The sequence below is a fragment of the Exserohilum turcica genome (genome assembly GCF_000359705.1).
Source record: "Exserohilum turcica Et28A unplaced genomic scaffold SETTUscaffold_20, whole genome shotgun sequence".
Taxonomy (NCBI): domain Eukaryota; kingdom Fungi; phylum Ascomycota; class Dothideomycetes; order Pleosporales; family Pleosporaceae; genus Exserohilum; species Exserohilum turcicum.
This window is the reverse complement of record NW_007360026.1, coordinates 365,839-372,346: the sequence shown is the minus strand read 5'-3', so window position 1 is coordinate 372,346 and position 6,508 is coordinate 365,839.

Sequence of the window (6,508 nt, the reverse complement as noted above, 5' to 3'; positions counted from 1 at the left end):
AGGCCTACAAGTATCTAAGTAGGTTGTTTCTAGCTACGATATTTAGGAGGGGTTTTAACTAGATGAAGGTGAGGCTCGTAGCCTATTGGTTGGTAGGTAGGGGGGGATAGGGTGGGGGAGGTGTATGGCTACCTGTTACAGGTATTACTCCTCGTTTTCTGTGTTTCCTTTGTACTAGGCTTGCGTTCTAGCCTTTGTTTCTTGAATAAAGGTAATAGTTGCTTCTATACCCTCTTTTGTTTAAAGGAGGATAGGTAGTGATAGATCGCCTTCGCAGGCTTCTCTTAGTCCTTTCCTTTCCTCTCTATATAGATTACATCTAAATAGAATATAAGGTAGGTCTTGTATAGACCTATAGTTGCAGGGGCAACTATTAGAATCCACTTTCCCTCTCTTATATAGGTAGTCCCTTAGGTAACAGTGCCCTAGTTTAAGTTGGTAGAAAGCGCTAGAAATCTCTCTTCTAGTGTTGCTAGGAATAGCGATTTGCTTTCTTATCTTCCACTTGTATTTTGCTGCGTACGTATGTGGATTCTTGCTAGTGGCTTTTTTCTTATACTATTCAAGTTAGCTTAGCCATTCTCTCTCTCCTAGCTGCTTAATTCGCGAGCTAGTAATAGCTAGGCTAGTTTTGCTAGTAGAAGTGTAACGGGCTGAACGCCCTTTGGATAGCTCCTCGATGGAATCTCGGGCCAAGCTGCGCGCGCACCATCTGAACTACGTTCAGACCGAGCAGCGCTCAGACAACGCGCTTAGATACTCCGGCATAACCTTTCTCTAATAAGTAAATAAACACCACGTAAGCAGAGTAGATAGCTCCTTATCGAATACAACCTCTTGTATACCTCGCAATTGCTCCCTAGAGCGCAGCCCCTTACATTTTATATTCGATCCTAATTAGACACAAGCCTTAGGCAGACTGTCTTCTAACTAAGTTTTAGAGCGTGTTGTTAGTGCGAGCTAGTAATATAGAGTTAGTGCTGCAATAGGTACGAAAGGCCTTTAGTGCAGCGAGAAGGTAGACCGTCGCAAGATAGTACACCTAGGGCAGAGCTTCGCAGGAAGTTCAGCCGTGAGAGATAGTAGGCGATTTAGTCGCCTAGGACCTGTCTAGGAAGTCCTACTGTGTCTTAGAAAGCTAAGCTGTAGGCGCAACGTCGCGTGATAAACTACCTAAAGGCCACTTGGGCCTAGCGTATAGTTAGCTAGAAGCAGACGTTGTAGTAAGAAGTCCTATTAATCCTCTATTGGACGGGGTGCAGGCCGTGCGATTACTCTTAATTAGAGACGAGATCCCACGAGCGAGACGGCAAGACGCGAGTCTTCCTAGGGACGCGACACAACAGCAGCTAAACGCTGTTTAGAACTAGCTAGAAGAGAAGTACGGCCGAAGGTAAGCCCTACTAGTCCTCACTAATAAGGAGTAGGCCGCAGTTAAGGACTGTGCGAGCGGATCAAAGAGCGACTAGAAGCCCTGCATATTAGCAGGCAAAGAACGAGACGTCCAAAACGAATTAGGCAATGGAGATTAACGTTCCAAACTTGAATGTAGAAGAGCTGGCGGCGTACGCTGCTGCCAAGAACCAGGCAGGAGTATTAGATGAAGAGATCCTGCGCGAAATTACACAAATGCTTAGAGAGGACGGATGGAAGGAGGCAGCAATTAGGCCAACAATTAAAGCGGTCGCTAAACAATCGGCCGTCGTGGGAGGAAAGGGCTCACTAAGGCAAGGAGGCTCGCCAAAGGCCAACCAGGATGCCATGGCCTAGATAATGGAGCTAATGAATTGGTTAACAGCCTAGAACCAGGTGCTAACGGAACGGCTCGTGGCACTCAAGCGTAACCAAGCTAAGGGGCGTTCAGAGTCGTCCTATAGAGCCTTCACGCCTCCCCTAGCAGCAGCCGCAATCACTAAGCTAGCTGCGCGCAGGAACAAGTTCCCGCATCTAGAACCATTTAATAGAGATCAAACGAAGTACGTAGCGTTTAAATATAAGACTTAAGCTAAGCTCTAGCACGAGTACAAAGGAACTTCAAGCCTCGCTCAGATCGAGTACGTGGTTAGTAGGTGTACGGGCAAGGCAGCGGATGTACTTCTACCCTAGGCAATACAGAACTAGAGTAAACGCCACATTGAAGACCTCTAGAGCTTTATAGACCAGCAGTTTAACAACCCACACTAGACGTCCAAAGCACTTAATCGCCTTTCAACTCTTAAACAAGGCAAGCTCTTAGTAAGAGACTATCACATAGAGTTTAACCGTCTTAAGATTCAGTCAGGCGAGCAGTTTGGCGAAGCAGCTAAGAAGAGTATGTTCTTAAAGGGCCTTCACACTAAGCTGCAGGAGGCTCTTGCTACGATTAATGAGAATCTATCATACGAGCAGCTAGTTAATAAGGCAGTAAGAACGTCTAACAACCTCTACTAGGTAGGTCTCGTTAAACTGCGCGCAACGAGCTCTTAGGTGGTAGATCGCCCTACTACGACAACTACTTAACACAAAGCTAGTCTAGACGTTATAGACTAGGAGCCTTTGAAGGTTAATCAGGCGCGAGAAGCTAGAGGCAAGCTACGACGACCTCCGCCCAACTGCTATCGCTGCAGAGAGCTAGGTCATATCGCGAAATACTGTTAAAACGCCACCTAGGTTAAGAAGGCAAGGCCCGCGCCAAGCAACGTTGGACATAAGCCGCAGGAGGAAGTCGATTAGGTGCTAAGTAGCGAGTTGGAAAAAGAGTAGCTCTAGACTAGAGTCTTAGTCTAGAGCCTCTAAAGATAGATTGGCAGATACGTAGCGAATAGAATTAGTTTTAGCAGAAGCATATGCGTCCTCTACCAATTACCGTAGATCTTATTGTGAACAACGTGGTAAACGCTGTCGCGCTTATTAACTGCAGATGCCTATGCTATGCACTAATTAGCAAGAGATTCGCTTACCGCCACTGTCTAGAGCGCTTTTAGATCCCCTCTTGGATAATTAAGAGAGTAAACAGCAAGCTGTTAGAGATTAGCGAGGTTGCCTAATTCTTATTCAAGATGCATAGGTACAAAGAGACTGCTTATGCATACGTAATGGACTTGTCCTCTAGTAAAGACGTGTACCTTAGCAGGGGATAGATAGACCACTAGGACGTATTAGTATCTCCTGCTAAGAAGAGTATTTTTATCTACTTAAAGGGCATTTAAGTGAGGTTGACTAAAGGACGCCTATAAGGAGGAGTTAGCTAAGTTAACGCTGCAGCGTTTGCAGCCTTAGTTCGTAGGCATAAGAACGCTCTAAATAGCGTTTAGATCTTCGCTGCGTTAATTGCAGACATTGACAAGGCGCTACAACTAAAGAAGCCCATAGATGTACGAGCGCTGCTACTAACACAGTACTAGGAGTTCTATGAGCTCTTTAACCCAAAGTAAGCAGAGAAGCTTTTACCGCACTAAGGGCCAGGGGTGGACCACAAGATTAAGCTAGAGCCAAAGGATGCTTAGCTACCGTGGGGACTCTTCTATAGCATGTTGCGCAGAGAGCTCCTAGTCCTTAGAAAGGAACTTATATTGCTTCTTAAGAAGGGATTTATCTGCGTAAGCAGCTCGCCAGCCGCAGCGCTAGTATTGTTCGCCAAGAAACCTAGAGGAGGGCTCCAACTGTGCATCGATTATCAAGCTCTAAACGCAATTACTAAGAAGGACCAGTACCCGCTACCCCTCATCTAAGAGACACTTAACAGCTTAAGTAAGGCTAAATAGTTCACAAAGTTAGACGTTATCGCAGCCTTCTACAAGATCTATGTCGCACTAGGCGATAAGTGGAAGATAGCCTTCTAAACAAGATTTGGACTATTTAAGTGGCTAGTTACCCCCTTTAGCATGGCAAACTCCCTAAGTACTTTTTAACAATACATTAACTAGACCTTGAGAGAACACCTAGATGACTTCTACTCAGCATACCTGGACGACGTACTAATCTACACTAATGGCGATCTGCGCTAGCACTGAGAGCACGTCTGAAAAGTGCTTAGCAAGCTGCAAGCCGCAGGGCTATAGGTGGACATTAAGAAGTGCGAGTTTGAAGTTAAGACAACTAAGTACCTTAGGTTTATTATTGAAGCAGGTAAAGGGATAAGCATGGATCTAGCTAAGGTAGCCGCAATCTGCGAGTGGGAGGCACTAAAGATAGTAAAGGGAGTAAGATCGTTCCTAGGGTTCGCGAACTTCTACTAAAGGTTTATTAAGAACTTTACGCAGCTAGCCGCACCCCTTACTAGGCTTATAGGTAACGTCCCCTTCTAATAGGGATCTAAAGAGCAGTTAGCCTTTAAGAAGCTAAAGGAGATCTTCGTTACAGAGCCCACGCTGGCGGCGTTCGACCCAGATCGGGAGACAGTGCTCGAGTGCGATTCGAGAGGCTACGCGGTGGGCGGGGTGCTATCACAGTACGACGATGATGGAGTCTTACGGCCTTGCGCGTTCTTCTCGCGGAAGAATAGCGCGCACAAGTGTAACTATAAGATCTACAATAAGGAGTTGCTCGCAGTAGTATAATGCCTTAAGGAATAGGATTCTAAGCTACGTTTAGTTAAGAAGTTTAAGGTGATTACGGATTACAAGAACTTAGAGTACTTTATAAAACCTCGCATGCTAAACGAGCGCTAGGTAAGATAGTTGCTTCTACTTAGTAGGTATAACCTAGAGCTGCTGTATTGGCTAGGCAAGCAGAATGTGAGAGCCGACGCGCTCTTAAGAAGAGAACAAGACCTGCCTGCAGGGGCAGAAGACGAGCGCTTGCAGAAGCGTTTTGTGCAAATATTTAAGCCAACAAACTTCTATTAGGAGATAGTAGAAGAAGAACTAGAAGAAGAACTAGAAGAAGCTATTTTAGTAATAGCCACGAAAACACGAAGCTAACAGCAGGAAGAAGAGGCTGTTGCCCTAGCTAAAGAAGGACTAGGCTAACTACCTCCTAGAGAACTAGACGAAGAAGCGTTAGAGTAGAATGAGTTAGAGAAGCTCTAGCAAGAAGCGATAGCGAAGGATTAGGTCTACTAGGGAGCGAAGAAGGCTGTAGAGGACTAAGAACGACGTTTCCCTGCGAACTTAGGCCTAAAGTGCTTAATTAAAGACTACTTAGCGGACGGCGGAGTCCTGTTTTACTAAGGGCGCAAGTGGGTGCCAGACAACAACAAATTACGAACAGCAATCATCAGCGGCGCACACGACTTATTAGCCACTAGCCACCTAGGACGCAAACTAACGTACAAGATACTCGCAAGGGACTACTTCTAGCCAGGCATGACTAACTCGATCTAGAGATATGTTAGAAACTGCGACGCTTGTGGACGGAGCAAGTCCTAGAGAGAGGGCACGCAAGGCCTTCTAAAACCACTGCCAATACCCACCTAGATCTAGAAGGAGATCTCCATGGATTTCGTCAAAGGGCTACCAGAGAGTAAGGGCATAACTAGCTTAATAGTAATTACTAATTAGCTTAGTAAGGGTGCGATTTTCGTACCGCTCCTAGATACAAAGACAGAAACCGTCGTTTAAAAATTCATCAAACGTGTAGTCGCATATCACTGGCTACTAGACGCTATTACCTCTAATAGAGGTAGCTAGTTTGTGAGTGCACTATAGACAAGACTATGCGAGCTTCTAAAGATCAAATAAAGACTATCAATAGCCTACCACCCATAGACAGACGGTGCAACAGAAAGGATGAATAGCGTCTGGGAGACCTACATCCGAACGTTCACGAACTAGGCTTAGAATAACTAGGCACAGCTCTGCCTAATGGCCCAGATCGCGATCAATGGTAGAAACGCAACGTTAACTAGAATGTCACCGTTCTTCTTACAGCATAGGCACAAAGTAGAGCCACTGCAGCTAGAGCTAGATAATAAAAGGCAATAGCAGAAACTAGCCAAATAGCTTTTGGATGAGCAGAAGGCAGCAGAGATCGCAGTTAAGCTACAACAAGCCGTAGAACTAGCCTAAGCAGGCATAGCAGTTGCTCAACAAGAACAAGAGAGACAGGCGAACAAGACTCAGAGAGAAGCGCAGAGCTACCAAGTAGGCGACAAGGTATGGCTGAAGCTCGATTAGCAGTACAGCACAGGGCGAAGCTCTAAGAAGCTCGACTGGAAGAACGCTAAGTACACAGTGGTTAAGGTAATCAATAGCCACTCAGTCCAACTAGACACGCCCCTAGGCCCACACCCTGTTTTCCATGTCGATTGGTTGAAACTCGCTAGCAACGATCCCCTCCCGAACCAGGTTCAGGACGACTATTAGCCACAGCCACTACAGGTAGACGGAGAAGATGAATGGGAGGTAGAGGACATTATGGCAGAAGAGGTACGCCGCTGTGGGAGAGGGCGTAAGCTATACTACGAGGTGAAATGGAAAGGGTTCCACCAAACGACGCTCGAACCAGCTAAGCTGCTAGAGGACGCTGAGGCAGTAGATCGTTGGGAAGCATTCACGGAGGCCAAACGAGACAGCGAGGGCCGCCTCCT